This window comes from Cebus imitator, unplaced genomic scaffold (assembly GCF_001604975.1).
Source record: "Cebus imitator isolate Cc_AM_T3 unplaced genomic scaffold, Cebus_imitator-1.0 Scaffold76, whole genome shotgun sequence".
Classification (NCBI taxonomy): domain Eukaryota; kingdom Metazoa; phylum Chordata; class Mammalia; order Primates; family Cebidae; genus Cebus; species Cebus imitator.
The window spans coordinates 2,577,300-2,587,048 of record NW_016107391.1 but is presented as its reverse complement, the minus strand read 5'-3'; the positions used below and the strand labels follow the sequence as shown (position 1 = coordinate 2,587,048).

Sequence of the window (9,749 nt, the reverse complement as noted above, 5' to 3'; positions counted from 1 at the left end):
GTGACTGTTGTCATTACCCCCCCATCCTCGCCGTGACTGTTGTCATTACCCCCTCATCCTCGCCGTGACTGTTGTCATTACCCCTCCTCATCCTCGCCGTGACTGTTGTCATTCCCCCCCCATCCTTGCCGGGCTGACCTGGTGGAGGAGGACCCTCCTGGCTCAGGTCGGATGTGTCTTTTTAACAATTCACACTGGATATGTGGGCACAGCTTCACAGAGGTCTGAGAGGCCACAGAAAGGAGCATAAATGCCGTAGAGGTAACCACTGGCTTTCTGGAGACGCTCTGTATGTATGACTGGCTGGGCTGCCGACCACAGGGCTCAAAAACAGCCACCAAGAGTTTATCCCCAAATACCCAGAAGAAAAAAAAAATGAGACAGAGGAAGGAGGACGGAGCCTCCCAAGAGAAGGCTGTCTATAAATGGAAATGACACTGAAAGAAAACAAATCGTATTTGATGTGAACCCATTTTTGACTCTGTCTGGAAATCCAGGGTAGAAGGAAGTGGAAGGGACAGGGAGGGAGTGAGCAGATGTGCCCAGGATGAGCCTGCCCGCCCGGGCCTGGCGTGGACACACATGTGCACTGTGACGAGGTGATGAGGAAGGGCTGTGACCACTGCTGGGGCACCCACTCCTCTGGCCAGTCCCAGACACAGCCAGCCACTCCTGGGCTGCTTCTGTGCTGTGATGTGTGCTGGGCTGCAGTTGTGGGCCCAGGGCTGAGATGGGGAGCAGCAGCCTGGGGCGGGCACAGGCAGTGTGGGGAGAAGATTCAGGGGGACTGCAAAGAATACCATGGGGCTCCTGGGCACTTCTGCTTCCTAAAGGGGTTTAAGGGTAATTAGCTCACAAGGTAATTGTGAGTGGCCTTGAATGGGATGTTCTACACAGGGAGTACCTAGTAAATAATGAATCAGCACTCTCTCCGGAGCGGTGCAGAGCCTCCATCCCCCAAGGCTTTTAGGTCTAGTTCTGCAACTCACCTGCCACGCAGCACTAGGTGACTTCTGAATGTCCCAGCGCCTCATGTGTTTCTTCAATCTCAAGCATTAGAGAAGAACTGTGACCTTATAATCTAAATGGCTCTACTTCCGAATCTCTAAGAGGCACCATTTGGTGACATGTTTTTTACTATGTGCAAACACTGTTAAGAACCTTCCCAGGAGGTAATAGCCCAAATACTAAGACCTGGTGTCAGAAAGTCTGGGTTCAAATCCCAGACCCATTCCTTCCTGGAGATGTGGCCTTGAGCAATTCTGTAACTTCTCTGGGTCTGAGGCTTTTCCTGTGGAAAATGGACGTACTAATAATCCCTCCATCGCGGCATTCAGAAAGAACTGTGAGGCAGTGCAGAAAAAGGCACTTAGGGCGCCTGGGGGGAAGCACTGAATACACATTCCTGCTTAGCGTTATCACAAATTCTCCCAGATGAGGCCACCTATTATCCCTCTACTACAGCCCAGAAATTTGAGGCTGAAAACAGGGTAAGTGTCCACACGGTGGAATATTATTTAGCACTAAAAAAAAATGAGCTACCAAGCCACAAAAAATATATGGAGGTATTTTAAAGGCATGTTACTAAATGGAAGAAGCCACACTGGAAAGGCTATGTTCTGCGTGATGTCCTCCACAAGACATTCTGGAAAAGGCAAAACTACGGAGGCAGTACAAATATCAGTGGTTTTCAGGAGTTAGGAGGTGGAGAAGAATGGATTGGTAGAACATGAAGTATTTTTAAGACAGGAAACTACCCTGTAGGAAACTACAATGGTAGATACATGTCATTACACACTTGTCAGAACCCATAGAAGGTATAATGCAAGAGTGAATCTCAAGGTAAACTGTGGACCTGGGTGATAATGATGTGTCCCATAGCTTCATTGATTGTACAAATGGACCACCGTGGTGAGCGATATTGGTGGTGGGGAAGGCTGTTTAGGGGTGGGGCTGGGCGGGAGGAATCCCCTGTCCTTTCTGCTCAATTTTGCTGTGAACCTAAGACTACTCTAAAAAAATAAATACTATGAATTTAAAATAATAAGGTTAAGCAACCCAGCTCCTAAGAGGCAGAGCTGGGATTCAACTCTGAACCCAGAACCAGGGATCTCACCCACTTCTCTAGGCAAGTCTTGCTGGGTTCAGGCTCCCGTGGGTGACGAAGGTTACCCAAAAGAAGGAGGAGGAGACCCAGGGAGGAGAGATACCAGGTGATCTTGTGTTCTCACTACACCTTTCTCGGTACTCAGGCAGGACCCCCAGGCCTCATAGCTGCCTTCCTTCACCTCCCTCTGAGCAAAAGCATGAATAGGGAGGAGACATTGAAGCTGCATTAGCACCACTTCTCCCGTTACCACACTTGGCTCTCAGTGGGGGCGACCAGGGCTGTGTGCACAGTAGGGATGAGTATGTATGTTAAGCTATGTCTTTTTACTTAAATTTAAAATGTTCACCCTTCTGATTTGCTCCCCGCCCCAACACAGGAAATCCCCATGTCCCACCTGTATGCATTTCTAGAACCAGCTGCTTAAGACCGTTGCTCAGATTTCCCTGTGAGAATAATGGAGTCATGGGGACTGCACGTTTGAGATTTCTATCAGTTAATACTAGAGCTGTTTTAACTACTGTTGCAGTTTCAAATAACAAGGCCATAGTATACATAGTGGGTGTGTGTGTATATATACACATCAAATATATATGCACTGATTATAAAAATGTATACGTATTACAAATATGTGTGTATATATATACACACACATATATAAAATGTATATGCATCGATTATAAAGGGGTCAAACAATAATAGTCATGGGCATCATTCTCCCTGCCATCATCATTTATTGGCCACTTAAGAAGTTTAGGTTCTGGGTTAAGCAGGTCACTCAAGCCTTAAGTCATTTGATCTTAAAATTCCTAGGAGGTAAGTGTTATAATGACTACCTTTCTGCAGATGAGGAAACTGAAGCTCAGAGAGGCTACTTAATTTCCCAAGGGCACACAGCCTAAGTGAGGGGTGAGGCCCGGGTTATCAGAATTCACAGACCTTGTTTTAAACTACCATGTTCACCTTGATTGTCTTTCTGAAGCTTTTGCAATGTTATCTTGATAAATGTCATAGATTCCCTCTCTCTTCTCTAAACGAGAACGGGTAACACAAATGTCACACCCCAGCATGGTGTCTGGCACAGAAGAGCTGTCAATCAACATCATCTCATCATCTCCATCCCTCCCCCCGCACGCCCTGACTCCACCATCTCTCTGCTCCTCTTTCTCCTTCTCCTTCTCAGAGGAAACATCTGTCTGTCCAGTGCCTCCCAAACTGGAAGAGGCCTAAAAATCACCTGGGGATGTTTATTGCAGTGTAGATTCCCAGGCCTGACCCATGAAGATTCTGACTCAGTAGATTTGATGCGGGGCCCAGGAATCTGCATTTTAAAAACAAATGACCCATGTTCTACACTTGATCTTAGCCAAAAGGCCAAGATGTGATCAAATGTCGCATGTAATTCTGATTTTGTTGTTCCTTGGGTCATACTTCCACAAACACTAATCTGGGGGGTTTTAAAGAAAATGGTTTTTTCTTAAGAAATCTGTTAAAAGTATATATGGTTAAAAAAAAAAGTCAGAAAGTTTAAAAGAGTAGATAGTAAAAATCATCTCTCCCCATGTATAAAGATGTTCATGGCAGCAGTTTTGGTAATAGTGAAAAATTAAAATCTCCACCATTTATGTATAATCCCCTAGGGATTATACATAAATGCAACGTAAGCTTTTTGCAAGATGAGGATGTACTTACAGTAGAAATAACAAATATCATCAATAATGTATGAAAATGAATAATCCCAGAAATAATATTGAATAACTGAAGGCAAAATGCAGCACCATCCATCCAGAGCACACTGGTGATGTGTGTCACACACACACAACTCATCAGAGAGGTTGCCTCGAGGAAGGGGGATAGAAATGGTATGAAAAAGGGAATGAAGAACGATCTCAACTTTCTAATGTTTTACTTCTTGTGTATAAATAAAGATCTGAGGTAAATTTGAGAAAACATTAACATTTGTGAAATCAGATTAAAATGCACACAGGTGTTTATTATTTTCCTTTTCATTTTTCTTTTTTTTTTTTTAAAAAAAAAAAGTAGTCCCCTCACCTCCTGGTTGCCTTGTTTCCTCTGTGGAAAGCGTCCTGCTATTGTTTTCCTGGGTCTGCCTATGTCTATGCCTGTCCCTGCATTAACAGGCACACACATCTCATCCATATTCTTCATCCAATTTTCTCTGACCTCCTCCAGGGCCTGGTCCTATTGATTAAATTCTCTTTCCATCTTCAACCCATTCAGACCATTTCCCTGCAGGCTTCTTCTCCAGTGACATTCTCAGGTCTCTTATCTGAGAAAAGCTTCTCTCCATCCCTCCTTCCTCAAGACATTGTTCTCTCAAAAATCCTCAGTCCAAAATGCTCCAAAATCCAAGGTTTTCTGTTTTTTTGTTTTGTTTTGTTTTGTTTTTTTCTGGCTCTGCTGCCCAGGCTGGAGTGCGGTGGCATGATCTCCACTCACTGCAACCTTCGCCTCCTTGGTTCAAGTGACTCTCCTGCCTCAGCCTCCCGAGTAGCTGGGATTATAGGCATGCGCCACCACACCCAGCTAATGTTTTGTATTTTTAGTTGAGATGGGGTTTCATCATGTTGGCCAGGCTGGTCTCGAACTCCTGACCTCAAGTGATCTGCCCACCTCTGTCACCCAAAGTACTGGCAGCATTACAGACATAAGCCACCGCGCCCGACCCAAAATCCAGAATTTTTAAGCACCAACATGATGCCACTTGTGGAATATTTTACACCTGACCTCATGGGACAGGTCACAGTCAAAATGCAGTCAAAACTTTGTTTCATGCATAAAAGTATTGTAAATATTGTACAAAACTACCTTCAGGCTATGTGTATAAGGTGTACATGACACATAAATGAATTTAGTGTTTAGATCCGGGTCCCATCTAAACAGGTGGGAGTGGTCCATTGGTGGGGCCCTTTAAACTAGATTGACAAAAGACAAATTAAGAGAACAGCAAATTTCCGAACACATGCATTGCATGTGAATGTGGGAGTACTCAGTACTGACTACCCCAATGCGGTGGTGACAACTTAGGTTTATATAGCAGCTTAACAGAAGAGCAAAAGATGTTTAAAGAAGTGACAAGACAAAGGAAAAGACTTTGAGTTTCTAGAGCAGCAAATTATGGAAAATAAACATATCGGAGAAACTAATGGCAGAGGAGGGCTAGTTGGTGAGGTTTGTTCCAGTGGTTAACTTCCGTCTTTCCTGGTGGTAGGGGGTGCAACTTTGCAAATTCATTCTCTGCTTTTAGGCAAATGAGAAAGGGCAGAGAGCCTTATCGGCATCTTCTCAACTGTCTTCTTTAACTAGAAATAATGGATACACCAAATTGGCTTATTTGGAGGTGCTACCCTTCCCCCCCCCATCACCACCGCCTTCCCCCTGTCCTCTCCTTCTTGCTCCTCCACCTGCCCATCTCTGGGGCTGGACTCAAGGGTCACATCTTGATCTTTATGTTTTCTTACTTCTCTGCAGAAACTGGTCCTTTTGTTCACTCCCTTCTCGACCTCCCCTGTTATCCTGACTTCCATAATCATTCTTTATCAGTTTCTGTTCTCACTTCATCTCAGCCCCCTCTTCTCACGCCCGTAGTGGGGCTCCCCTGCAGCCCACAAACTCCCATCTTCTTCTCAGCTCTCCCCAGCTCTGGACTCCAGCCATCAATGAGCATCACGGGGAAGGTGTCTGCTTCCTCTGCAGTCCTTCTCAGAACCACATCTCCACTGTCTGAGGGACACGCCCACCTCCATGTCCTGCAGATAGAGCAAACCCAGCAAGCCATATTCAAAGCATTTGCTCCTCAGGAATCTCATATTTCTGCTAGACCAGTGCTCCTCAAATGTAATATGCAGACAAGTCACCTGAGGAATCTCGTTGAACTGCATATTCAAGAAAGACCCGTCTGTGGAGGTGACATCAGAGCTGAGATATGTGCAGTAAGGAAGTGGACCAGCAGAGATCTCAGGGAAGAGGAGTCTTCCAGGCCGAGGAAGCAGTTTTTCAGGCAGAGGGGAACAGCAAGTACAAAGATGCCGTGGCAGATCTGTGCTTGGTGAGTTCAAAGATGAGAAGGAAAGCCACAGTGTAGGTAGAGCACAATGAGCAAAGAGGAGGAGAAGGGAGTGATGAGGCCAGGGAGGGGCTGGGGCCTTTTACTTTTTTTAACAGTATCTTCCATGGTATCCAAAAATGTGCTCAGCACATAGAAGGCTACTCATTAAATGTGCTAAATAAATGAATGACTACAGTATGTCCTAAGATGATTGTCTGAGATTAATTTAGTCATTAGTGGTCAAAAGTGGGAGACTTTCTTTTTTTTTTTTTTTTGAGATGGAATGTCGTTCTGTTACCCAGGCTGGAGTTCAGTGGCACCATCTCCACTCACTGCAACCTCTGCCTCCCTGGTTCAAGCAATTCTTCCTCCTCAGCCTCCCAAGTAACTGGGATTACAGGCACCTGCCACTATGACTGACTAATTTTTGTATTTTTAGTAAAAACACAGTTTCATCATGTTGGCCAGGCTGGTCTCGAACTCCTGACCTCAAGTAATCCACCCGTCTTGGCCTCCCAAAGTGTTGGGATTACAGACGTGAGCCACCACATCCAGCTTAGCCCTAGAGGGCTGGCTGATGGTTCCTGACGACTGCTGTGTCTCTGGCTTATTGGTATAGAGCTACCTCATGCAATGCACAGTCTCAGCACAGGTGCATCGCTGTTCATCTCCAGGCATGTAAACTGCCTCAGGCAAATAGTATCCTTGAAAGAAGTCTGAATCTCATTTATGAACTCACTAAAAAGGCCTGTTATTAGAAAAGTCGGTGGTATATTCTTTCCTAAGAAAAACATGACATTTGTAATTTTTTCATTATCACCATGGCTACCCCATGCCCAACTTTTATAAAACTGGACTTTGGCCCATGTTTCTTTCTGTAGGTGCGTGTACATTATGCTAGGGCCCTGGGAACTGGTGTTGGGCCCTGATCCTTTTATGACCTTATGCCCAATCTGTCCAGGAGGCTTCCTTCAAATCGGATTGATTTATTCTAATACATTTTGCTTCACAGTGTGCCAGGTCGCAGATTCTGAAGTGGGGAAGAAATGATGACGGGGTCAGACATCAGGTGGTGGGGTCTTGGCACAGAGGTTCACAGAAACATAGAAGGAGAGAAAGGCAAGATAGAAATGAGCAGTGACTGTAGAGGAAGGCTGGGGTGTGGCCTGAGCTCAGGAGGGTGTCAGAGGTAAAGGATGACTTCTGGAGGAAGTAAGGGTTTGGAGGCTGAGTGAAATAAAGAAATAAAACGGAAAGGATGGAGGAGGCCATTGGAGGAAGGGGTGAAAGAACCACACTGTCAATGACAGCAGCTGTCACCTACTGAATGTTGATTACACACCAGGCATTGTGGTAAGGGTTTGATAGAGATTGTCTTTCTTATCCCAATGACTCTGTCGTAGGTACTATTATTTTACTCATTTTACAGATGAGGAACTTGAGGATCAGAGAGGTTAGAAGGCTTGCTTGAAGTCACAGAGCTTCTCACTAGAAGAGCTGGGATGGGAACCCAGGTCTGCTGGATGCCAAAGCCCAGGTTCTTACCCACTCCTTCCACCACCTTCCAATACTGACTCAGGGGCACTTCCTCCCACCAGGCCTGCTGTGGGCTGAGGAATGCAGTGTCTCCCAGCACCCCAAAGAGTGAGGTGGTGGGTGATGAGCTAATTCGGAGGTGTAGCTCAAAAGCCCTGCTATGACTGAGCTGTCTGCCAAGGCTGCTAGTGCTCAGAGCAGAGACATTCTCATCCGCCATCAGGGAATACTCACTCCATTGTGCTGGGCCCCACCTAAATGTTTTTTATTGCCTGCCCTTCACCATGAGTAACACCACTTTCCATTTTAAGCTGGGAGCTTCAGGAGATGACTGCATTTACAAGCCAGGGTTTAAAGCTAAGAGCTGCCTGGGGATTACTCACCCACTTCAAGACGGGCAGCACAATGCATCCTCCCACTCAGGATGCTGCTGGAAGATATTCTTCCTTGCCAAAGCCTACAGGAAATCTGGTTTCCCCTGGAATCCAACTAGGAATGGTACCAGAAAGCTGGCAAGTTCACTGGTTCTCCAAGTGGAGCCACCGTGCTGGTTTCTGGTCCCCTCATGTGTGCAAAGGTTTTGTTGCTTGTTCATTCATTTGGCATTTGCTGAGGACCTACTATGGGCTACATACTCTGCCCCATGATGGAGAGACTGTTACAAGCTAAACAGCTTTCGTCCTTGTCCTCAGGGAGCTAACAGTCTGGGGAGTGCAAGGATAAACAGACAATTATAGTAAAATGTCAGAACAGAATATGCTAAATGATATGACATGCAAGCTCAGGGGGTTTTGGAAACCAACAGCCAGAGGATTTATACCACGGGAGGGATGAAGGATGAGGAGGAGCTGGCTCGGTTTCTTAACTGTAAGCAACCAAAATTGACTCTAGAAAGAGAATTCAGAGAACGTGGGGTTGCTCCTAGAGTCACTGGGAAGGTGTGGTGGCCCCAAATCACACTGCAGGAATGGTCCAGCCAAACCGAGATGTACGTGTGTATGTGTGTGGTGGGGAATGAGGGGGCGGGTGTAACTTTCAAATACGTGTGGTGGGGATTCAGATGCTGGGCAGTCAAAAAGGATGACAAATTTCCAGGACAGCAGGTAGAATTAGGGAAGGTGTGGAGGAGAAGGCTGTCTCAGAATGACCTAAGTTATTCTGAGTCAGAGAAACCAAAAGGAACAGCTTAAAGAGAGCACCAACTCATCGAGGCAAGCAGGCACTGGGGCCATCTGGCCAGGCTCTTGGGGGAGTCCATAGTGAGCGAGTTCACTGCTCAAAGAAAGGCTTTGCCACTTCTGCAGGGAAGCCAGCCACGGGCCAGCAGGTAAGTATGTTTTAAGCCTTTCCTTTTTTGTTTTAGGGCTCCTGGGGACATTCTGGAAGGCCACGGTTCCCACCACAAGCCTTGAGATTACAAAGCCTAGCTAAACCGGAAAAATGTTGATTATACGAGAATTGGAAAAGATGTTTGGGAGACGCCAATAGGAAAATGATAACAGCCAACCTTTATTGCTTGTGCTAACATGAGCTTACATGCATTATTTCATTCCATCCTCATAACAAGCCTGTCAGTTTAGATGAACAGACTGAGGCACAAGGATTCGAAATGACTTGGCTAAGATCCCATGGTTAGCGAATTGTGGAGCTGGGATTCAAATGTAGATCTGTTTTACTATAACTAAGAGTCTGTTGATAGAAAACATGAAAAAGCGAGGGCCAGATGAAGAATGTTATGTGCGTAAGCGATTGGAAGGAAGCCTAATTCCTCAGTGATCACCTCTCTCATGGGTACCATTTTGAAACTTTAGGTCAACGATTGCTTCCTACTGATAAATTTTCAAATTGTATCCAAAAGGGAAAAGCCCTGTTTTCTTAGAGGGAGCCTTAAGGGAGGAACTTTAAGCAGTATCTCAGGGTATCGCCCCCTAGGTTGCAGCAAGCGGTATATATAGCATTTTAAAATTGATTTTGTTGCCGGGCGCGGTGGCTCAAGCCTGTAATCCCAGCACTTTGGGAGGCCGAGGCGGGTGGATC

General features: G+C 45.8%; 1 protein-coding gene across 5 annotated transcripts in view; it reads left to right on the top strand.

Annotated features, from left to right (window-relative positions):
* FGF1 (fibroblast growth factor 1) overlaps positions 1–9,749 on the top strand; it is a 106,758-nt gene that overhangs the window by 43,115 nt on the left and 53,894 nt on the right. Inside the window, exon 1 of one of the 5 annotated variants that reach the window (XM_037739898.1) lies at positions 8,956–9,039. The exons of the other annotated variants lie outside the window; for them this stretch is intronic. The gene's annotated coding sequence lies outside the window, so the exon portion shown is untranslated. Of the gene's footprint in view, positions 1–8,955; positions 9,040–9,749 lie in introns of those variants that run through there. 5 annotated transcript variants of the gene reach the window in all.